The sequence below is a fragment of the Pelodiscus sinensis genome, chromosome 4 (genome assembly GCF_049634645.1).
Source record: "Pelodiscus sinensis isolate JC-2024 chromosome 4, ASM4963464v1, whole genome shotgun sequence".
Classification (NCBI taxonomy): Eukaryota; Metazoa; Chordata; order Testudines; family Trionychidae; genus Pelodiscus; species Pelodiscus sinensis.
The window spans coordinates 84,937,423-84,961,381 of NC_134714.1; the positions used below are offsets into that span (position 1 = coordinate 84,937,423).

Sequence of the window (23,959 nt, forward strand, 5' to 3'; positions counted from 1 at the left end):
ATATACCAAAGGATAAGATTTTAAAAAATGAACGCATACGAAAAGGACAAATCATTTGTCCTTTTCATATGGTTTCATTCATTTTTTTCATCATTTTTTTTAATTGTGAGAAAAGCTGCTCCATGTCTCCCTGGTCTGCTGGGGGGGAGGGAGGGGCGCTAGCTTTGTGTCTCCCTGGTCTGCTGGGGGGAAGCAGCTAGTGCGGGGTTTGTAAGTAGGGATCCGATGTAAGTTGGATCCATGTAACCCGGGGACTGCCTGTACTAAGAAAACATTGGGAGACACCATCTTATACAAGAATCAGCAACTCAGCTCCTTCAATTAAGCTGTTAGATTTCTCAGCAAGCATGTGCTGAGACTTGACATCAGATATGGTTAGTAAAGAAGCCACAGTCTTTCCAGTTATGGTGCTATAGAAGAATTCTGAAAATACAATTAAATTCTTTAACCAATGAGAAAGTATTGGAACTAGCAAATGCTGGTAGCAATCAAAAGAACATTTTAAGAAATTCAGTGGGTGATGCATGTTTACAAGCACTAGAAAGGAAATTTGATGGCAAAAGAACTGAAGGCTGAGAGAAAAGATTGTGGATGGGTGATGTGGTATCCCAGGTGGATCAAAAGGACTATTCACCCCTAAAGAGATTGGCAGAGAACTGTATAGAATGAGTTACCATGGTTGCAAAGCTCCAGGAATGGAGGTGCCAAGAAGAAGAGTTTTTAGTCAATCAATGTTAATGTTTTTACAGAAGGTTTTTAATATTGAATATTGTACTAATACCACTGATATTAGGCCAATGGTTGGGGAATTGCATAAAAGTTCTTTGCATACAAGGTCTCTTGTTGCTATGATGCACATATACTTTGTATGTTTCTTTGTCAGGTTTTGGGTTGCCTTTATATTTTGACATTGCTGGTAGGAAAATAGCATTTGTATTATGTTGTGATGTGATTTTTATTGATCAATACTGGGACACAAAGGAAACAGTAGATACATGTGGGTTTTTTTTAACTGGTCTGTAACTCAAATGCAGTTTGTTTGCATTTGCTCTAGATGGCTTAAGGGTGAAACTAGCAATTTTCAGGCCAAACCAATTTTTGAAGTTAAAATTATAGGATGACTAAAACAGGACTGGTTGCAGCCTTAACTATGGATAGGCCACTGCCTCTCCATAATATTCAAGTGAGCAATCCCATGCTGTCTGGGAAGGTGGGGAGAATGGACTGGGTATGTCCTAATGGGTCTTTCCATTTCTGGTTAATATGACCCAGGAACTTGTTTGTCTGAGCAAGTTGTATCAGTCTAGCTTAAGGAGTGATTTTTGTTAAACCGATTTCATCAAACTGGTACAAAAGGCTGTATGGATGCTCTTATTTTTGTTTTAACTGGGCTTATTTAATTGTAGTTAAGGCAATTAATAACTGGATAAATGTAAATGTCCATCCACAGAAGGGTGGCACTAGTTTAATAAAATAATTTAAAAACACGTTTAGCTTTTTTTGTACTGACAAGGCTTTGGCAATATCCTCTGGTAGCTTTGAGAGTGGAAGTAGTTTGTTTCGTTGAAGCCACTCAGAAAGGAGCTGTAATTTCTTTGAGGTTCAGTTGGTGGTACTGGCTAGATAAGACCAGCATTTTTATTCTAATTACTCAGATCTTTCTACAGACTTTCTAAATTTACTGCCCCATTTCCTCCTTCTTTCTGTGCTCTCAGTGTCCTGTTGAGATTAAGGACTGATCGAACTGGGATTTGGCCCCGATTCTGAAATCTGTTTTAATCTGTATTTAAAATCCATTTTAAAGGTAAATAGATAGAAAGAGCCCCCTTTTTGCTGCCTGAATTTCCTGCTACAGGGTTGGCTCATTATTTTTTCTCCTCATTCTTTTCATTGGGAAAACATGAAGTACCCAGGTGATGAAGGGGAATAGAACAAAGGAGAGCCAGAGAGATAGGAGACCAAACATAATGTAAAAGGGAGAGAGACAATAGACTGACAATAGGTCAGGGAAAGGATAATGTTGGAGACCTAGAATGAAAGCAAAGCAAGAAGTGAGAAAATCACATTTCTTTGTGTTTTCATTTCTTCATAGGGTGTCCAGATGTCCAGTTTTCCACTGAACACCTGGTCAAAAAGGGACCCTCCCCAACCTGTTGAAAATGAGTGAAGATGGGAGTGTGGGGAGCTAGTGATGGAGGAGGAAGGATTGAATGAGCGGGATGGGGCCTCACAGAAGAGCTGGGTCAAAGGTGTTTGGTTTTGTTCAGTGAAAAAGTGTATAACCCTAAGTCAGCGGTTTTCAAAGTTTTTGGGCTCCGGAGCCCTTTACATGCGTAAAAATTTATGCGGCGCCCCAGTGGTCCACTGATTGTATGTGTTGTACCTATCGATGTTTCCAGTGTGTCAGCCTCGCAGAGCCCCTGGAGAGGGCTCCGTGTAGCACAGTTTGAGAAACACTGCCCTAAGTCATCTTGTATCTAAAGAAGGGATGCCAGCCTGGAATAGCCTGTGGGGAGAGCTGCAGGGCAGCATTTAAGGGGATTGGCATAGCTATGTGCACGGAGTCCTAGGCCTGGACTGGAATAGCGGGGGGGCTGCAGGTCAGGATTGAAGATGTTTAGGATAGATGTGTGGGAAGTACTGATAAACAAGAGTGGGGTCCATCAAGAGAGCTGGGCAGGAAGGAACCATTCACTGAGCTAGCCCATACTGTGCCTGATGTTATTGGCCATTTACTTCAATAGAGATTGAATACTCCCCTAATCTAAAAGTAAATATCTCTGTAACATTTTCCAGGTGAAACACAGTACATACTCTTTGCATCCTAACTGTCCCCATATGTCTGAGGACGAGATGCCAATGAGGAGAGAGAGCAGTGAACTCAATGCTGGGGGTGAGGGGGTGATCCAGATATCTGCAAGGGACTAAAATATGGTGACCAGGCTCAAAAGCTGTCATGGTTTTGCTACTGTTCCCTGTCTGAGCTAGACTAGGTCCCAGCTTTTCTGGCAGCTGGCCAGGTCGGTGGGAGGAGCTGGTTCTCTGTTTGTGTTGTCAAGCAGGCCATGCTGCCAGGATGTGGAGGTCAGGGTGGTTGGAGGGGGGAGGAACGCTGGGGGAGGGCAGGGGGTGGAGTTGGGGAAAGCTCAAGCATGTGACTATGAGGCTGCTGCTCACATTACATCACTGTAACTTCAGCGGCAGCTCCAAGAAGTAAATATTAAGAGCTGGCTGGGCTGGGCTGGGCTGACCCAGTCACCCCCTCTCCTGAGTCCTGGCATTCCTGTGTTCCTGGGAGCAACTGGGCTGCGCTGAACAGGTCACTCCCTCTCCTGTGGCCTGTGTTATTCTTGTATTGAGTTGGTCACATCCAATCCTGGATTTCCTGTGCTACGGAGGAGCTGCAGGGGCTTACTGGTAACTTCTTTTTTTTCATGCTCTCCGAGGGAATCTTGGGATTTTCAGTCAGGCTTCTTCTTGTTCTGGCTCTACAAGCTGTGCCTACCCCAATACTGGCTATATGTTGTTCCAGTGATTCTTATCAGGATGGCCAATTTAATGAGTTTGTGGTGGCAAAAGGAAACTGAGAAAAAACAACTAATATATTGTTTAAACATAGTTGTGGACTGTGGACCTCACGTGCAGCTGGGCACTGTGGCTGAGGAAGCCATTCTGGTATGTTCCCCAGACGTACTATATTATGGCATGAAGAATTAATTGAACTTTTCATGTGACTGTGATCCATCTTGGCCTGGCTGTTTGGGTATGGTTGGGAGGCAACTTAAGTGAAGGGAGAAAGATGTCAAAGCAGCAGGGGGACGGATGATACTTTTTGCACACACCTGGTGTAATTTTGTTGATGAACTGCAAGATAACCTTTTCCTTATATCTTTAGCAATAGGATGCAGGGATGTAGAATGCTTTGAGGAGAGAGGGCACTGTGCCAAAGTGGGTTTCTATTTAGGAGGTATTCTGTAAGATTTCTCTCTCACATGTATAGAACAAGTTCTGTCTATTCTGTATGTGGTTTTGGGGATATCATGTAATGTCACCATGGTCTCCACTGATCCAACCTGGCCCTGCCTTAGTGTAATGCTGCAGCTCCAGTGGTAGTGGAAAGTGACAGACTCTAATCTGCAGTGATGTTTGCAGTACTTCAGTATTTTGTTCATACGCTCTGTTCGAGGCAGGAGCCAGCTGGACTGTTTCTGTAATTATTTTTTAATTTATTCCCATGCATATTAGGGATGTGTAGACCAGTGTTTCTCAAAGTGTTCTGCAGGCCCACTTTGAGCTTTGTTTACCTAACGTGTCTGTAGCTTTGGAGCCTCGCACCTTCCATTGGCTCCAATTTGCTGTTTCCAGACAAGGGGAGCTGTGGGAAACAGTGAACCAGAGCCAATGGGAGCCGCAGGGCTTTGTGGCTACAGACCCTTTCCCAAAGCAGGCCCATGGAACATTTTGAGAAACACTTGTCTAGATGGTGTTTGTTCCTGCCATGAGTGCAAGGGACTGAACTTGATGACCTCTTGAGGTCCTTTCCAGGTCTATGTAGGGATTTTAAAATGCATTTATACAAGTAAATACGTAACTGCTGAAAAACGTCAGTGGTTACGCACAGTGGAGGCGCGGGCTCAGCTGGCTCCTGCCTGCCCTCATTCCCCAGTGCTGCTGTTTCTGATACCGAGGCAGCAGCATGGGTGCGGTGGGAGGTGGCTCCATGGGAGCTAGTGTATGTGGGGAGCTGGCGTTTAAGCATACAGTGGCAGCAAAGTGGAAGAGGAGGGCTTGCATATAACCGTGCATGTTAACTGATGAGCCCAGGCTCATCGGTTAACCATGTACACAGTTATACTTTCATATCCCTAGTTCTATGATTCTATATATGATGGTAAAAGGTTCTAGATTGATATCCATTAGGAAGGGGAGGTCCTTTTAATTCAACCACAGGTATAGCACAGACATCAGTATGTCATATTTCTCACATCATTGTCAGTTTTTCTTATCTTTGACCTAGAGGGATCACACGTAGGGGGACTGCCATGATTTGTCCAATCTTGGCTTCTCTACAGAGTTTGCCAAATAATGCCAGTTGTGGTAGCATTTTTTGTGTTGCAGACACCAGTCCCATTTGGAACTGGACTGAGACCACAACACATTTCAAATAGCATGAAGTCATTACTAACCTGGAGAATTTGGGGGGTGGGATTCCATTGAGCTAGGCTGTGGTCTCTCTTTATGAGATACTCTGTTAGATTTCTCGCTTATATGCTTAAATCAAGCTCTGCCTTACCTGTACATGTTTTGGGGGAATATTATACCATCTTGGGCTCCCTATTCAACCTGGCCCTGCCTTAGTGTAATGCTCCACCTCCACTAATAGTAGAAGATGACAGTCTCTGATCTTGAACATTGGTTTTCCTCCAATTTCCTGCAATGTCTTTTATTCGAAGTGTGATCTTTTCCCTTTCTATTGTAAGACAATATCTATACTTAAATAGCTACAGCAGCACAGTTGCTGCAGTAGCCCTTCACTGTAGCCACAACTTCTTCTGTCACTATAGTTAATCCACTTTCCTGAGAAGAGGTAGCTAGGTGCTCGAAGAATTCTTCTGTCAACCTAGCACTGCTTACACCAAGGTTTAGGTCAGCTTTACTACATTGCTCATGGGGTAAGGATTTTTCACACCCCTGAGCCATATAGCTTGGTCAACTTGCCTTTTTAGTGTAGATCTGGCTCCAGTGAAATAAAAGGGATTAAATCATCTAGTTTGAATGAAAAGTTGAACAAATTGTTAATCTGTATTACAGGCAGCCATCAAGAATTAGGGCTCTATAATGCTAGGTGTTGCACAGTCATGGTATAAAAATGATCTCTGGTCTAAAGAGCTCATAGTCTAGATTATGACCAGAAATAACATGTAGATGAGGCAAACATGTCAGGGGTGGTGATATCTAAGGTTGAGATATCAGTAAGGCTAACTAGTTACACATTAAGCAGAACAGAGATCTCTATTCACTGCTTGCCTACTCAGGTGGGGCGTGGATACCTCTGCTTAATGTATGGTAATTTGTTAACTTTACTGTGTCCTTGTGCTCCCCTTGTTCGAACTCCACATTTGACTGTCTCATCCACTACTAGTTGCACCTTGTCATAATCTTGATTGTGAGCTCCATGGGGCACATACTGTCTGCACAACTGGGAGTTGCAGCCTGAGTCGTATGTTGTCAAAAAGATCATTTAAACCTATATTTACACTGTCTCAGATTTGACCTGCTCTTTGTTATGCTTTGGCCTATAGGTTGGTCACAGTAGGTTCTGTAGCCTGAACCAGACCTGCTAGTGACTGGCAGTAGGGGGGTGCCCTTGTCCCGGAAGTTCCCTCCTTTTTTTTTTTTTTTTTTTTTTGCCTTCCCAGTTGCTAGCAGCTCAGCCAGGTGCAGGGCTTTTCTGAGGGAAACTCCAGACTTGATTTCAGATTTCTGACTAACAGTTTAATATTCCTAGATGTTCTCCAGTGCTGCATTTGCCTTTTGCAAAGATTTTCCCCTCAGCTCTGCTTCCCCTTGTGCAATGTTTGCAGCAGCTGGTGCCCTTGCAAGTTTCAGGGAGAGAGCTAGGCCAAAGAAAACCAGAGGCAACATAGGGTTGTAATAATGTAATTGATTAACTGATAAGCAAAAGTGTATAGGTTAATGCTATATAGACTATACAGGCAGTCCCCGACTTACACGGATCCGACTTATGTCGGATCCGCACTTACGAACGGGGCTTTCTCGCCCCGGAGCTCGCAGGCAGCGGTCCGCCACCTCGACCTCCGGGGCGAGAAAAGCTGCTCCCGGTGCCCCTGGTCTGCTGGGGACCGTCTCCAGCAGTCCAGGGGCACCGGGAGCAAAGGCGCAGCCGCGGCGGGTTCCCGCGCTTCTGAGGCTTTGCCAGAGCAAAGCCTCGGAAGCGTGGGAACCCGCCGCGGCTGCGGCTTTGCTCGCGGTGTCCCTTGTCTGCTGGAGACGGTCCCCAGCAGACCAGGGACACCGGGAGCAAAGCCTCAGAGGCGCGGCACCCCCCGCTGCAGCTTTGCTCCCCGTGTTCCTGGTCTGCTGGGGGGGGCGCAGCTAGTGTGCCCCCCCAGCAGACCAGGCTTTTGTTGTGGACCCTGGGGCAGAGCAGCTGGGGCGCTGCCGGTTAGTCCCGCAGCGCCGCTCTGGGCACTACTGGACCAACCCGGCAGCACCCCAGCTGCTCTGCCCCAGGCGTCCTGATTCTGCCGCTGCTGGTCAGTTTCAGCAGCGGCTGAATCAGGACGCCTGGGGCAGAGCAGCTGGGGTGCTGCTGGGTTGGTCCAGTAGCGCTGAGGAGTGGCGCTACTGGAGCAACTCAGCAGCACCCCAGCTGCTCTGCCCCAGGCGTCCCCAAGTCAGCCGCTGCTGAAACTGACCAGCGCTGACTACAGGAAGCCCGAGTCACAGTTGCTCTGCTCCGGGCTTCCTGGAATCAGCCGCTGATCAGTTTCAGCAGCAGCTGACTTGGGGATTTGGGGTTCTTAAGTTGAATCTGTATGTAAGTAAGAACTGGCGGTCAGTTTCAGCAGCAGCTGAATCTGGAGCCAGTTCCGACTTACATACAGATTCAACTTAAGAACAAACCTACAGTCCCTATCTTGTATGTAACCCGGGGACTGCCTGTACACATTTCCCCCTCCCCACCTCTTGCCAGTAAATTTTTTAGCAGGCTGGCCAGCAGCCTGGCTCAGTTCCAGTTTGCACTGGGTCCAGCAGCTCAGCCTCACCTTACACACTGGACAGGGGCTGCTGCCACCCTGCACTGCTGCCTTTGTATCAGAGGCTGCAGCGCAGGGTGACAGGCAGCTGGTCTGTGAGGGGAGGTGGTTTTTAAACTGGTTCCTCTCGCACACCAGCTCCCACCTGGCACCCCCATGCTGCTGCCTCTGTATCAGAGGCAGCAGCATGGAGTGGCAGGGGGCTCCTCAGGAGTGGGGCCGGAGCACACTGGCAGTCAGCCCCACCCCTGGGGACTAGAATAGTCGAGTAACTGATACGAATTCACTAGGTTAATTGACTATTCAGTTAAACGATATTTAACATCCCTAAGGCAAAAGGAAGGGGTTTTGCCTCCTGCTTCATCATGGTATTGAGTGCCTCATTGGGGAATTCCACTGGCTGTATGGGCAGAATGCAGCTTCTCTCATCCGAGTCTGGGTGGGGTTGGCTTGGGAGTGAAGTCAGAAGGGGAGCAAACTACATAGATAATAAAAAACATGTACTTACAGCCCACACCAGCAGCCACACTCCTGACTGCTAAGGTCAGCCACCTCTGCTCCTCAGGCACTGGGCACAACAGGGACACTGTCAACACATGGTTGCTTAATGGTAGCTTAAATACAAGTGATCATGACTTGATCACAATTCTAATGTGCAAACAGAATGAAGTCCAAACCAGTAATATATGTCAATTACATAAAATTGAAAACAATTATCAGTCAAATCATCTGGTAGGAATAATTAAATCAGAAAAATATGAATGATTTGGATTTGTTTCAGAAACTAAAAGTCAGAGAAAATTGATAAGGGAAGCAAAGGGACACATTGAGAAATCTATGGCCAGGTGAGTCAAGGACAATACGGAGGAGTTTTAAAAATTTATTAGGATTCTAGGCTTATCAGTCAATCGTGTAGTCCTCTACACATTTTTAAGGTGCTCTTTGTTCCTATCAACTACACACATTCTTCCTGCCCTTGCTGCCTCTGTACCAAAGGCAGGAAGGCGGGGGGGGGGGAAGGGGTGGTGAGGCCGGAGGCAGTGCCTGTGTGGAGATGGCTTTTAAGCCGGCTCCCCACAAGCACTGGTTCTGTCTCCCTGCCCACCACACTGATACCCTCCGTACTGCTGCCTCTCTAAGGGGGGCTTTTAAGGCGGCTTTCTGCACATGCCAGCTCTGCATACCCACCTGCCCCCCCCTTTTTTGCTGCCTCCTACAGAGGTAGCAAGCGGGGGGGAAGCGGGAGCCCCCACGCTGCTGCCTCTTCCAGAGTCAGAGCACAGGAGCCCGTCTGTGGGGAGGTCCGTGCTCTCGGTGGACGGAGGCTGCTCCGGCATCCCATGAAGCAGCCTCTGTCTGCGGGGAATTCAGGTGCTCTTCAGACAGGGGCTGCTGCTGAGGCAACAGCATGGGGCAGCAGGAGCTGGTCTGCACGGGAAGCCAACTGAATCCCCTCATAGACAGGCTCCTGCCTGCCTCCCCGCACTGCTGCCTCTAGTAGAGAGGCAGCAGTGTGTGGTGGCAGGGACCTCCACAGGAGCAAGGCTGGTAGTGTACTGGCTGCCGCCCTTACCCCCGGGGACTATAGAATAGTCATGTAACCACATCAAATTTTAGCGGTTACATGACAATTCAATTACAAGCTATCTAACATCTCTACTAAACGCTATAGGTACATTACTAGATGGAAATGGTTGAATGATTGATAATAATGCAGAAATATTCTATATATGGGGAGAGGGGAACAGATAATACTATAGACATAAGGTGACTCTCTTTCCATTGAACTAATATCTCAGGAGGATGGTAAACTGCAGCTACCAAAATTAGAAATTTCTAAATTGGCAGGCCCAGATCACTTTTATCCAAGAAATTTAAAAGAGCTGTTTGAGGAACTTGCTGGATCAGTAATGTTGATTTTCAATAATTCTGTGAACACTGCAGAAGTTTCTGAAGACTGAAAGAAAGAGAATGTGCTAATATTTAAAATGAGTAAATGGGATCACTTGGGTGATTATAGGCCTGTACGTCTTCTGTCAATTCCCAGCAAGATAAGGGTGTGGTTGGTATGGGATTGAATTGAAAAAGAGTTAATGGAGAATAGTATAACTAATGCCAATCTCAAAATGGGTTTATGGAAAATAAATCTTGTCATACTTGATATATTTTTTAAAGAGATTGCACATTTGGTTGATAAAGGTAACAGTGTTGATATAATTTATTTAGACTTCTTAAGGTGTTTGATTTCATATTGCATAACATTTTCATTTAAAAAGAATGACATAAAAATAAGATGACTTACATTAAATGGATTACAAACTGGCCAATTGAGAGATCTCAAAATACAATTATAAATGGGGAATCCTCATAGAGCAGGTGTGTTTCTACTGGAGGCCTGGAAAGATTGGTTCTTGGCCCATACGCTATTTAATATTTGTATCAGTGAGCTGGAAGAAAACTTAAAATCACCACTGATGAAGTTTGTATATGACACAAAATGTAGAGGAGTTGCAAATAATAAAGAGCACAGATCACTGATACAGATAGATCTGGGTTGCTTGGTAAGCTGGGTGCAAGTAAACAATATGCATTTTAATACAGCTAAATGTAAATGTATATTTCTAGGATCAAAGAGCACAGGTCATATTTATAGGATAGGGGACTGTATCCTGGGAAACAGTAACTCTGAATATGATTTGGAGGTCATGATGGTTAATCAGCTGAACAGGGGCTCCCACTGCAACACTGTTGTCAAAAGGGCTATTCTGATTCTCGGATACATAAACAGGGGAATCTTGAGTAGGAACAGAGAGGGTATTTTAACCTCTGTATTTAGCACCAATGTAACTACTACTGAAATACTGTGCCCACAATTTAAGAAGAGGTTGATATATTGTATTTTAGATGGTTCAAAGAAGAGCCATGAGAATGATTAAAAAGGATTAGAAAATATGCCTTATAATGAGAGACTCAGTGAGCCTCAATATATTAATTTAACAAGGAAATATTAACGGGTTACTAATTTTCAGTCTATAAGTATCCACGTGAGGAACAGATATTTGATAATGGGCTTTTCATTCTCAAAGAAACTTTCACAATCAGTGCTAATGTTGGTGGTTAATATTGCAAAATCCCATTGTGTAGACCAGGAGTGGGATCCGGCCCATGGCTTGTCTTGATCTCACCTGCAAAGCTCAAGGCCCATTCCTCCTGCCCCGCAGTGGTGCAAGCTGGCACTGGCACAGGGATGCCAGCATGGCTGGAGTGCTAATGCTGGGGGCGTAGGGGAGTTGAGCGTCATGTTGCACTGCGGTGGGGGGAGTGGCTGAGTGGCATGGGCCCCTGATCAAAATGAGTGGGCTGGCTATGCCTGGCAGGGCAAAGGAAGTGACTCTGCTTGCTGCAGGGAAGCACTCCCTGCTGGCACTGTCCCCCGTCATTCCCATTGGCTAGGAATTGAGGCTAATGGGAACAGTGGTGGTGGGGGGGGGGCATGCCTGCCATGAGCACATCTCTGCAGCAGGCAGAGCTGCATAGAGATACCTGTGCCCCCCACCTGGAGCTATGCCAGGGAGTTGTCCCAATACCCTGCTACCCAGACCCTGTACCCTCCATTCCTTCCAGATCCCACACACGCATCCCCAGCCCAATCCTGCACCTTCCTTCCCTCCATTGCAGATTCTGCAGCCCTACTCCCAGCTCGCTCCTTCACCCTCCCTCCCTTCGGCTACGTCTACACTGCAGGAATTTGTCGGCAGAGGCAATGCAAATGAAGCGCTCATTAGCATTTCTCATGCTCTCATCTGCAAAATGGATCGGAAGAGACTATGCAAAAGAGGTTTTTGCAGAATAAAAACGCAGTGGAGATGGGGCAAAAAACTCTTGCGCAAGATCCTGTATACCTGCTTTTTTGAGGGGTTCTTGTGCAAAAGGGTTTTTTTGGGCAAAATGGCCCCATCTATACTGGGTTTTTTTGCACAAAAACCTCTTCCTCAAAAAGGATCGGAAGAGACTATGCAAATGAGAGCACGAGAAATGCTAATGAGCGCTTCATTTGCATTGCCTTTGCCGACAAACTCCTGCAGTGTAGATGTAGCCTTGCAGACCCTGCACCCCCCCCCACATTCCCCTTCTGCCCAGACCCCACACCATCATCCCCCAGCTTGCTCCTGCACCCTACTTCCCACCCAGACTCCATCTTCTTACCCTCTTCCCACATACTGAACCCCTCCTTTTGGGCTCCATCCCAGAGCCTAGAGGAAGCCCCATAAACTCCACTCGTCTCAGGCTCCCAGAAGAGTTAATCTAACCCTGAGGGTATGTCTTGAGCCATGTCGTCTCCCCTTCTGTCCTCGTGTGGCTGGAGCTTCAGGGGAGTGTCTTTTTTTTGGTTTCTCAGTTTGGGGCCACATCTCTTCGAGTTATTCTTTTCCTCCTCATTTGGGAGCCAGGTCACTGAGGTTTGTGTGGGGGGAAGGAGGGGATTTTTGTTTTTTTGATTCTCACTTGTGTGTTGCCCCTGACTAATATATCTGTTGGTTAGTGGCCCCCAACTAAAAAAAAAAAAATGGTTCCTCATCCCTGGTCTAAGGGTTTCTCTCTGAAAAAGATAGTGAGACATATGCATACATGTGGGACCTTCATCATGGGCGTTAGCTGATCAATTCCCAGCTCTCTTAGACTACTTCTAGACTACAGCCCTTTTTCGGTAAAGGGATGTAAATTAGGTACGTTGATACTATAAATGAAGCAGGGATTTGAATTTCCTGTGCTTCATTTGCATAATGGTGGCCACCGCTTTTTTTCTAAACAGGGCTTTTTCGGAAAACAAACAAACAAATGGCAGTTTAGATGAGGCATTTTCGACAAAAATGTCCTGTTACGAAAGATCCTGTACTCCTCAAAAAATGACATGCCTAATTTACATCCCTTTACCGAAAAAGGGATGTGGTCTAGACATGGCCTTAGTGATACACTGAGAAACTTTATGGAAAGCTGAAACTATTCAGAATAATCGAAAAAGTAGATTTATAATTCTTTGACCTACCAGAGGCTGTAGAAAAGAATGCTAATACCTGTAATATGGCAAGATGAAGCAGTCCTCTGAGTATGAGAGAGAGAATACTGTTTTACAAGTGAAAACAACAAGACTAACAAATTAATATGGACGTAAGCTTGCATGGTCTAGAACTCACTAGTCTTTAAGGTGCCACAGGACTCCTTGTTGTTTTTGCTGAAATAGACTAGCATGGCTACTCCTCTGAAATTTTACAAGTGGTAGCTGGAACTAAGTTTCACAAGCCAGTCAATTGCCCGGGCAACTAATATCATTTGGCTATTGTCAAATATTCCAGATAAAATGTCCTAGTGCAAGTGGTGGCCTACCTTTTTGATTGCATCTTGGTGCCATTCTTATACAAAAATTAAACTTCATTTCATCAAAGAACCTCTTGTCAAATTAACCTAGTTTCCCACTTTGATGGGGTTCCAGGTCTAGTGGATGTAGGGAAGCTTTAGATGTGATAGATTGTGATTCTGGTAAGGCTTTTGATACTGTCCCATATGATGCTCTCATAAGAAATGTGAGGCAATATGCAGTCTAGATGACTAATGGAGTGGAGAGTGTGATTATGAAATTTGCATATGATGTCACACTGCGGGGGATTGATAGCACTTTGGAGGATAGGCTTAGAATTCATAGGATGCATCTACACAACAGGTCTTAACTGAAAATAAGCTACGCAAATTGAGCTATGTCAATTGCGTAGCTTATTTCAAAATAGTTTATTTTGAGTTTTGGTGCTGTCTACACAGCACTTATTTTGAAATAGAGCACTCTTCCTCCGACTTACCCTCATTTTGTGAGGATTAAGGGAATAGGAATCAGAGTAAGAAGTGCTCCAGCTTGACAGTATTTTGATGTTATGTCGAAATCACTGCCAGTTGTATAGATGAGGACTATGTTATTTCAAAATAACACTAGTTATTTCGAAATAATGTTGCTGTGTAGATATAACCATCATGACCATCTCAAATTGGAAAACTGGCATGAAATCCATATGATGAAATTCAGGAGAGACAAGTACAAAGTACTACTGTTAGGAAGGAGAAATCAAACAGGAAGTAATTAGCTACGCAGTAGTACTGCTGAAAAGGATCAGGGGATTATAGTGGATCAGAAATGTAATACAAGTCAGCAATGTGATGTAGTTGCCAGAAAGACTAATATCATTCTGGGATGTGTGAACAGAAGTGTTGGAAGTAAGAAACAATACATGATTAGTCCCCTCTACTTGACACTGGTGAAGCCTCATCTGAAGTAGTGTGTCCAATTTTGGGCTGCACAATTTAAGAAAGGTGGACAAATTAGAGAGTTCAGACGAGAGCAACCAAAATGATAGAGGGTTAGAAAATCTGACCTATGATGAAAAGTTAAAAAAAACTTGGTATGTTTAATCTTCAGAAAAGAAAATATAGGAGGTGCCTGATAATAGGCTCCCATTATGTTGTGGACTGTTATAAAAAGAATTATGATCAGTTGTTTTTCATGTCCACTGAGAACGATGTGACCTGGTGTGCCAGGGGTAGCCTTCACAGGAAATGCCAAAGTCAGGGCAGGTTGGGAAAAGGAGAGCAGATACTCGAAAGACTGGTGGGTAACACTGAAGTTGAACTTTCCAACCTATAAATGTGCTTCTCATCCCATGCACTGGTTATCAAGAAGCACAAAAGAAATCACACTCTTTATTGCATTTCAGTTCTCTGGCTGGCAGACTGAAGACAAAATGGAGAAGATGCAGCTGCATTTTATAGTCCTTTCCCCATGTATCTTATACTTCCATTATTCCAAACACAAACTCAGAGCACATGGCATTGAAAAACCTTGGGTTTCTGTCCATAGGTATGCCTGTGCATTCCTTGCTGAGTCATAAGGTGTAGCCCGTGACCCTTTCAAAGGTTTATTATAGAGCTGTTGTTGCTTGATGAACCATCAATCAAGCCAGTCAGTGCTGAAGTGAGTCTGTCTGTAGTTTCACCCAGAAACACAGCACAAGTTCGGAAATACAGATATGCCATATGTATCTAGAACTCACAATGCAAAGGTGAAACAAAATATTTTGTTTCAGCTACACCAAACTAACACGGCTACCTTTCTATCACAATGCAAAGGTGATGCATTCTTATAAACAAGATTATAATAATTGGCGAATTATAACATTTTTCAGATACCTTGCATGGAATATCTGACCAAACTCATTCCCATTTGAGAATATTGGTGTTCATAATATCCTATGTGTCCCCAGATTCCGTCCAGTGTCACAGATGGGACTAGAAGTAATGAATGGGCTTAACCTTCAGGAAGGGAAATTTGTTAGATAGTAGAAAAAACATTTTAATTATGAGGAGAATAGTAAAGTTCTGGAATTGGCTTCCAGAGAAGGTTGTGGAATCCTGACGTTGGAAGTATTTAAGAACTGGTTGGACAAACAGCTGCTAGGGATTGTCTAGTACAGGGGTTCCCAAACTTTTTGACAAAGGGACCAGTAAATCCATTCATGAACTTTTGGAGGACTGGTAACATTAATTTGCATATTTGTTAATCAAATGATGAATATTCAAATAAGTTGTTTCTGGTCCTTCCAAAGCCCCCAGTGCCAGCTTTAGCAAAGCTTTTGATATGGTCACCCACAATATTCTTGCCATCAAGTTAAAGAATATGGATTGGATAAATGGAGTATAAGACAGACAGAAAGCTGGTTAGACCAGGGTTTCCCAAACTTTTTACTTTAGTTGGAACCCTTTTTTTTTTTTTTCAGTACTGTTTTTTGCAGCCCAAAAATATAAACATAAAAAACAAACTGAGTAAATACCAGACATATAACATGTCTGGTATTTTCTCATTAAGTACGTTTTATTTTTACTAGATGTATCAGTTTGTAGTTTTGAACTGCCTGGCTGCTAAATGTGCTCAGGCTGCACAAGTGTGTCTACCAGCGAGCCAGTTCGCAACTACTCGAGGGGAGGGGGGGACGGGGCACAATAGAATCCCCAGGCCGGACTCACTTGTGCTTTGCGGGAGGGGGCAGCGCCTTGAGATCTACATATGGCGGGTTAGTCCCAGTCGTCCCCCCCCACCCGCTCGCCCCGTTGCGCCACTGGCCAGCCCCACTTCCCCAAACCCCCTCCCGGACAGCCAGTTCTCCCCCACTTCTCCTCCCAATCTCCCTTGGCCAGTCTGGCTGCCCGTGTCCAGCCCTACTTCTGGCTGCCGCTTTTCTCCCCTCTCCCCCCCACATCTTCCCCGGCCAGCTCCCTACCCCCAACCTCATTCCCCCCGGCAGCCCTGCTTCCGCCGCCCCCCCCAATCTCTCCTGGCCAGCTCCGATGCCCCAGGCAAGCTTTGCTTCTGGCAGCCGCTTCTCCCTTACTCCTCCTCCCGATCTCCTGGCCAGCCCGCTTCTCCACAGCTCTGCTTCCGCCAGCTACCCCCCACCTCAAATCTCCAAAGTCTGCCCCAATTCCCATGTCCAGTGCTGCTTCCGGTGGCCGGCTCTCCCCTCCTTCTTACCCCCCCCCCCCCAAGCTATGCCTCTGCCGGGAGCCGGAACATTGGGCTGCAGGTTATGCCCAGGCCGGCCAAGGGCTTGTCGGACCCAGAGCCAAATGGGCACTCCGGGAGCCTGGAACACCCCAGCAACCATGCTGAGGCCCGGTATTTTTTTCCTGCAGCCCTGTATCGGGCCGCAGCCCATAGTTTGGGAAACGCTGGTCTAGAAACTTGCTCCTGTCTTGGTGCTGGGGGCTAGCCTAAATGATCTTTTGAGGTCCTTTCTAGACTTACATTTCTGTGATTCTGAGATTGTTTTTACATTTTTCTGAATTAAAATAACTCAGGTATGTAACTTTTTTGTAATTAAGCATAAGTATCTAAGGCTAGGTCTATTGGAGACAATAAAATCTTACTTGTTTTTATTTTTATCATTCAATAATTTAGTGCTTTAAAATATTTGGCCATTTTTGACATTATTTAGCAATCTTTGACCAATATTTGACAAGTAAAATAATCAGTTATTTTTGAACCTGTGAAATGCCCAACCCTACCTGCAACAACAAACCCAGAGTACTGATGTGAGATCAGTAGCTGCTTGCAATCTACAAGACTCTCAAGGAGCTTATCTTGATTTAGATCCCTGATTGATGCTAAACTTTCAATTTGAGGAAACACTTAGCTTCTGATGCAAGGCCAGATTATCCATTAGGCACAATAGGCACAGTGCCTAAAGCCTATGAAAAACTTTTAGGGCCTATGAAAAATTCATCATTGACTAAAAAATAAAAAAATAAAACTGCTAAATCACACTTAATAATTCGCTATTTTTTTTAAATACATGTGCAAATATTGAAGAGCAGTTAAATGCAAGTGTATTAAATCTTTAGTCAACAAACAATATACAGGTATAACATCCAATTAATACACACAATTCATAGGGATTCCCTGTAAGCTAGGCAGCAGCATGGCCTCACAGCTGCTTAATGAACCATGCCCAGGAGCTCAGGGATTGCTTCATGGAGAACTGGGTTACTGTGGAAGGGGTATTTCTCCCACAGCAACAACAGTTCCATGCTGGAGATGGAGTTTGCCTCTTTCAGCTGGTAGGGAGGGGGCAATCAGTGGCTTGGGGGGGTTGTTTCCGGTGTCCTGTCTGGGCCGGGAGAGGAGAGGATTACAGCAGCTGGATTTGGTTGTAGTTTCATGTGAGAAACCCAGCACTCTCCAGCCTGCTGAACTAGGAGGGGAGGAGGGTGCAGAACAGACCGCGTGGGGAGGTAAGTGGGGGAAAGAGGATGTGGGTGGGTGCTGGCATTTGTGTGGTGAGGTAGGGGGAGTTTGTTGGGTGTCCTGACTCACTTCTGTCTGGGCTGCAAATGCTGGTGCAAGGGAGAGACATAGGACCCTCTCCTGGGCTGGGGGAGGGGTGGGAAGCAGGCTGCATGGGGTGGTGGTAGTATGCTGATATGCCAGGGTATGGGGGCATGTGGCTGTGTGAGAGATGGGGATGCTGCTGTGGAAACTTCATTGTCTCATCAGTGCATCAGAGGGAGCTTAGTCAAATATATCTTCCCTTTTCTTGTTGAGGCTGGAGTGAGGAGGGGTTGGTATTAATTACCAACTGATTGGTGACATAATTACAAGATCTTAAATATGCCAGGAAAATATGATGGGGGAAAGAATAAGGTAGTACCCACTATTAGACTTGTAGAGTGCAAACAAAACAGTGACTCCTCAGCAGTTCTAGGCCAGAATATTTTTCACTAGTACCAGGAGGGAAAGATAAAGAGCTTGCTTTTGGCCATGTTGGGTATGTCTACACTACAGAGTTTTGTTGGAAAAACGGTAGTTTTTCTGACAAAAATTAAGTCCACACTGCAGTCACGTTCTTTCACAAGTAAATCGAAAGAACGGGTTTTTCCGACAGCAGTACTTCTCTTTCTACAAGGAAGAATGCCTTTTCTGAAAGAGCTCTTTTGGAAAAAGGCATGTGTGGACGGGGAGAAGGGTTTTCTTTCGAAAGAAGAGGCCTCGACACTTCATCCAAAGTAATCGTAACTCTATAGTTCCTGTCTCCTGGCACCTCTTAAAGCTGCAGGCACCCTGGACAAGCCTTGTGGCAGGAAGCCGGCCTTGGAGCAGCACCCTGATCGCGTGGCTTTCCCTGCCACAGGCCTGCTCTCTGATGGCACAGCCATAAGCCCCCCTGAGTCTCCCCTGGCCCTTCCAGGGAGCAGCCCCAAGGATCCCAGGATCCACCCAGGGGGACAAAGGGGCAGGCACCTTCTGGTCTGGAGTGGAGATCCTGTACCTTCTTGAGCTGTGAGGTGAGGAGGAGACATTACAGGATTGCCGCAACGTGGACATCTTTGAGCGCATGGCCGAGTCCCCGGCAGAGTGTGAACACCCACCCTGGACCTTAGAACAGGTCCAGAGTAAGGTCAAAGAGCTTCATCAGGGATACGTTAGGGATAGAGAGCACAGTTTGTGCTCAGGGACAGGACCCCACACCTGCCTTTACTTTGACAAATCCATTTCCCCACCCATCGTGGTGGACTCTGGCCTCAAGATCCCCATCGTCACCCAGCCGGAGGTCATGGAGGAGAAAGAGGAGGGCCGGGGCCAGTAGGAGAAGGAGATGGACACCGTCACCCTGTCCCTGGAGCCGGTGCCTGTCAGCCAGGATGTCTCCCAGGCCTTGTCTGATGCCAGGGAGGGATCTTCAGGTGAGTGCTCTCAGTTTGTCACACACAGGGTGGGGGAGGCGGATGCACAGGGGGCGAGTGTCGCTTGGGCTGGACATTGTGCTGCAGTCCATGCACATGGAACCATCTGTGGTGTTAGTGTGCGCCACGCAGACTCAGCAGGCAGCCCCTGAGCTCAGGTGGGATCCTGCTGTCAGGCTCAGGGGAGGCCACGAACATGTCTGGTGCCCTCCCAGCACCTGCCACGGTTAGAAGCAGGCTAGCCACAAGGATGCAGGCACAATCCCAGACACTCCAAGGAATGCTTCACACAGCACATGCCTGCATGTGCAAGGCACCACCTGCTCCCACGGACAGCGCTGCTAGCTACAGGTGTGTGTGCAGATACCAGGGAGGGCCAGGTTGCTCCCGACTCCTCTGCCGCCCATGAGGGGATCCCACTGTGGCTAGACACTTCCCTTGCCTGCTTGTCCATGGGCCAGGAAGTGGGTGGGAAGCAGGCAGCATGGTCCCCCTGGCACCTCGGGGCCCCTGTGAGACAGGGCCTGCTATGCAGGCCGCACATGGCCTTGCTCCCGGGACATCCTCCTACTGTGGCCTGAGGACTGTTGGTCATTGCTCAGGGACAGTGTCTGCATAGATCAGTGGTCCCCAACCATTTGGAGCTTCTGGGCGCCACGGCACCAGAGGGCAGGGACACTTGCACCCCGGGGGCAGGGCCATGCCTACGCCACACCCCCATGAGCCACGTGCCTGGGGCCAGCAACCCTATGCGCCTCGTGGCCATGGGCGGGGCCACCCATTCGCTGCAAGCCTGGGGCTGGCGCCCTCCAGAGCTGCGCGCCCCGGGCCGGCACCCCCCCATAGCCATGCTCCCAGAGCCGGCACCCCCCATAGATACGCGCTCGGGGGCAGGGAGGCCAATTCGCCCCGGGCCAGCGCCCCCCATAGCCACGTGCCCGGGGCTGGCGCTCCCCATGTGCCCGGGTCTGGTGCCACATTCGCGCAGCGCGCCTGGGGCTGACACCGCGCACGCGCCCAGGATGGGGCCAGCCCTGAGCACTTGGTGGGTGCATACAAATGCCCCTGTGGGCACCACGGCACCCGCGGGCACTGTGTTGGGGACCACTGGCATAGATGACTGACCACCTCTCCCTCTTTGTGTTCTCCACAGCCGGACCAGTTGGGACTGAAGGACGAGCCATGCCACCTGAGCCAGCTACCAGACCCTGGGGGACCTCCTGCACCAGCATGTCAGCATCCTGCGCAACATGCAGCAGATCCTGGCGCAGAAGATCCACAAGGATGCTGAGTGGAGGAACCATGCCTAGGACCAGCTCATGCAGTGGTGCAATAGCATGTGTGCCATCACGCGTGACAAGATGGCACACCCGCCTGCTTTTGCTACTCCTGCCTACCACCCTCCTGCCCCCCCCGCTATGCCCATTTCCCCTCTGCCTGCATGCCTATACTCCCTCCTCAAGTGATGCTCCTTCCTGAAGCAGTGCCTATGCCCCCTCATCACGTAATGTCTATTCTCCCTCCTCCTGCCCCCCTGTCATCCCTGACCCTGCTCCAGCCCCCCCCCCCGCCCAACACCCTGTGGTCCCCAAACCCACCCAACTCCAACGAGGTCCCCGCACCCGAGGTGGGACATCTAGCCAACCCCCCATGCCACTCCGAGCCCCCCTCTCCCTCCAGGTTATGAACCCCCCCTCCCCTTTCACGTTATGCGCCCTCCTCCCCCTCCAAGTTATGAAACCTACCCCCCCCCCCCCCCAGCTTTTTTTAATGAAAGATCAATTCAGACTTTGTTTTGTTGGAAACCAAACAGGTGTTTTTATTGAGAGGTCAGGGAAGAGGTGAAGGGAGGGGTTGTGGTGGGAAAGGGATAGGGCAGCAAGCCAGAGGCCCCTGTTGGGGAGGCCCCGGGGAGAGTTACTGGGGTCCTTCAGAGAACCTCTCCCTCAGGGCCTGCCAGATGTGCACCCTAGCTTGATGGGCCTGGTGAATGGCAGCTGTCTGCGGCTACTCAAAGGGTCATCTCTTTTGGCTGGCGTCTGCCTTCCACTCCGGGAGGAAGGCCTCCCCCTTCCTCTCCACAATTTTGTGGAGGACACAGCATTCCGCGACCACCATGGGGATGTTGTGCTCTCCCACTTCGAGGCGGATCAGCAGGCACCTGAACTGTGCCTTGAGGCGGCCTAAGGCACACTCAACCTTGATCCTGGCCTGGTTCAGGCGAGCACTAAATTGGTCCCTGCTGGGGTCCAGGTGCCCGGTATAAGGATTTATGAGCCACGGCTTGAGGGGGTAGGTTGCGTTGCCCACAATGCACAATGGCATCTGCACGTCCCCAATTGCTAGTTTACGGCAGGAGAAGAATGTGCCTGCCTCCAGCTTCTCATACAGGCTAGAGTTCCGAAAGACACGGTCAGCGTGTGCCCTACCTGACCACCTGACAAAAATGTCCATGAAGCATCCACTGTGGTCGACCAGGGCCTGCAGCACCATGGAGAAGTAGCCCTTCCTATTAATATGCTGGTCTGGTTGGTACGCGGATCAGTACAGGCAGTCCCCGGGTTACGTACAAGATAGGGACTGTAGGTTTGTTCTTAAGTTGAATCTGTATGTAAGTCGGAACTGGCGTCCAGATTCAGACACTGCTGAAACTGACCACCAGTTCTGACTTACATACAGAATCAACTTAAGAACCCCAGGCGTCCCCAAGTCAGCTGCTGCTGAAACTGATCAGCAGCTGATTCCAGGAAGCCCGGGGCAGAGCAACTCTGCCTGGGGCTTCCTGTAGTCAGCGCTGGTCAGTTTCAGCAGAAGCTGACTTGGGGATGCCTGGGGCAGAGCAGCTGGGGTGCTGCTGGGTTGCTCCAGTAGTGCTGCTCCTCAGCACTACTGGACCAACCCGGCAGCACCCCATCTGCTCTGCCCCAGGTGTCCTGATTCAGCCGCTGCTGAAACTGACCAGCAGCGGCTGAATCAGGACCTGGGGCAGAGCAGCTGGGGTGCTGCCGGGTTGGTCCAGTAGTGCCCAGAGCGGGCGCTGCAGGACCAATCGGCAGTGCCCCAGCTGCTCTGCCCCAGAGTCCAAAACAAAAGCCTGGTCTGCTGGGGGGGGGAGCACACTAGCTGCGCTCCCCCCCCCCAGCAGACCAGGGACACGGGGAGCAGAGCCGCAGCGGCAGCGGGGTGCCGCGCCTCTGAGGCTTTGCTCTGGCAAAGCCTCAGAGGCGAGGGATCCCGCCGCGGCTGCGGCTTCAGTCCGGGAGCCTGTGGTCTGCTGGGGACGGTCCCCAGCAGACCACAGGCTCCCGGACTGAAGCCGCAGCCGCGGGGGGGTCCCACGCCTCTGAGGCTTAGCCAGAGCAAAGCCTCAGAGGCGCGGGGAACCGCCGCTGCTGCCGCTTCAATCCGGGTGCCTGTGGTCTGCTGGGGACTGTCCCCAGCAGACCACAGGTACCCGGATTGAAGCGGCAGCAGCGGCGGTTCCCCGTGCCTCTGAGGCTTTGCTCTGGCAAAGCCTCAGAAGCGCGGGAACCCGCCCGGTGCCCCTGGTCTGCTGGAGACGGTCTCCAGCAGACCAGGGGCACCGGAGCAGCTTACGAACGGGGCTTTCTCACCCCGACTTCCGGGGTGAGAGAGCCCCGTTCGTAAGTGCGGATCCGACATAAGTCGGATCCGCGTAAGTCGGGGACTGCCTATATGTGGCTCAGGTATGCGGATCAGTATGTGGGTCCAATCTATGGCTCTAGTGCAGTTCAGGAACCCCAGGGCAGCAAATCTGGCCACGATCGGGTCCAGCTCTCCCAGGAGGATGACCCTCTGCAGCAGGATTGAGTTGATGGCTCTTTCAACCTGCAGAAGGAGACAAATAAATACACAAAACAGAGAATGAGAGGGAGTGCCTGAGCCCTTGGGAAGTGCCCCTTCCCCCGGCCTCCAAACACCCCAGGACCCACCACCTATGAGGCCACCCCCCTAGCAGCAGGCCTGTGTGAGGGTGGGACGGCACAACCTCCCGGGTACAGGGCTATCCCCACTCTACTCCCCGCAGTCTTCATCCCCCTTTCCCGAGGGTCCCCCTTTTCCAGGACTCCCCTCCCCCTCCAGGGACTGCAGTCACAGAGTGCCTTACCTCCATGAGGAGGGCCCTTATAGAGGACTTCCCCACACCAAACTGGTTGCCCATCGACTGGTAGCTGTCTGGGGTGACAAGCTTCCAGAAGGCGATTGTGACCCGGTTCTCCAGGGGGATGGCAGGCCACAGGTGGGTGTTGCGTCTCCGTAGGGCAGGGGCGAGCAAGGTACATTGCTCCAAAAAGGTGGCCTTTCGCATGTGGAAGTTTTGGAGCCACTTCTGGTCGTCCCACCACTCCATGTCCAGACAGTTCCACCAGTCCGAACTGGTGTCGAGCCTCCAAAAACACCTCTCCACTGTGGGGTGTGGTTGCCAGAGTGTAGCTCCTGTACCCAAGAAGAGGGTCCCAAGAATGAGCTTGGGGTCGGGACCAGGAAGGCAGCTGGCACAAAATGCTGCAGAAACTGCAAAATGGCCATGTGGAGCCATCACATGCCCAGGTACAGCTCTGGCTACATGGCACAAAAAGAAAAGCTGCCGTGTCCAAAAAAATGGGACAACCACAGCACGCGCTGAGAGAGCTTTGCTGTTCCTCGAAGAGGTAGGCAAGCATGCAGCAGAAGCAGAGAAACAGCTGTCCAGGAGAGTCCCTTTAAGCACATGTCTGCAAAGCTCTGGCACCAGCACTCCGAAGCAACTGCTGACCCAAAGTCCTGGCTGAAGTGGTTCCAGGTGGCCTCTTATGTGAGAAAGCATCCAATCAGTCTGGGCGCTCTCTTTCGAAAAAGCAGATTGGTTTTTCCGATGCACTTTTGTGTGTGGACGTTCT

General features: G+C 48.7%; 1 protein-coding gene across 3 annotated transcripts in view; it reads left to right on the forward strand.

Moving 5' to 3' along the window:
* Window positions 1–23,959, forward strand: part of NR1H3 (nuclear receptor subfamily 1 group H member 3) — a 79,770-nt gene that overhangs the window by 801 nt on the left and 55,010 nt on the right. Inside the window, exon 1 of one of the 3 annotated variants that reach the window (XM_006135349.3) lies at window positions 3,168–3,417. The exons of 1 other annotated variant lie outside the window; for it this stretch is intronic. The gene's annotated coding sequence lies outside the window, so the exon portion shown is untranslated. One more of the 3 variants, XM_006135352.4, reaches the window with a different exon arrangement.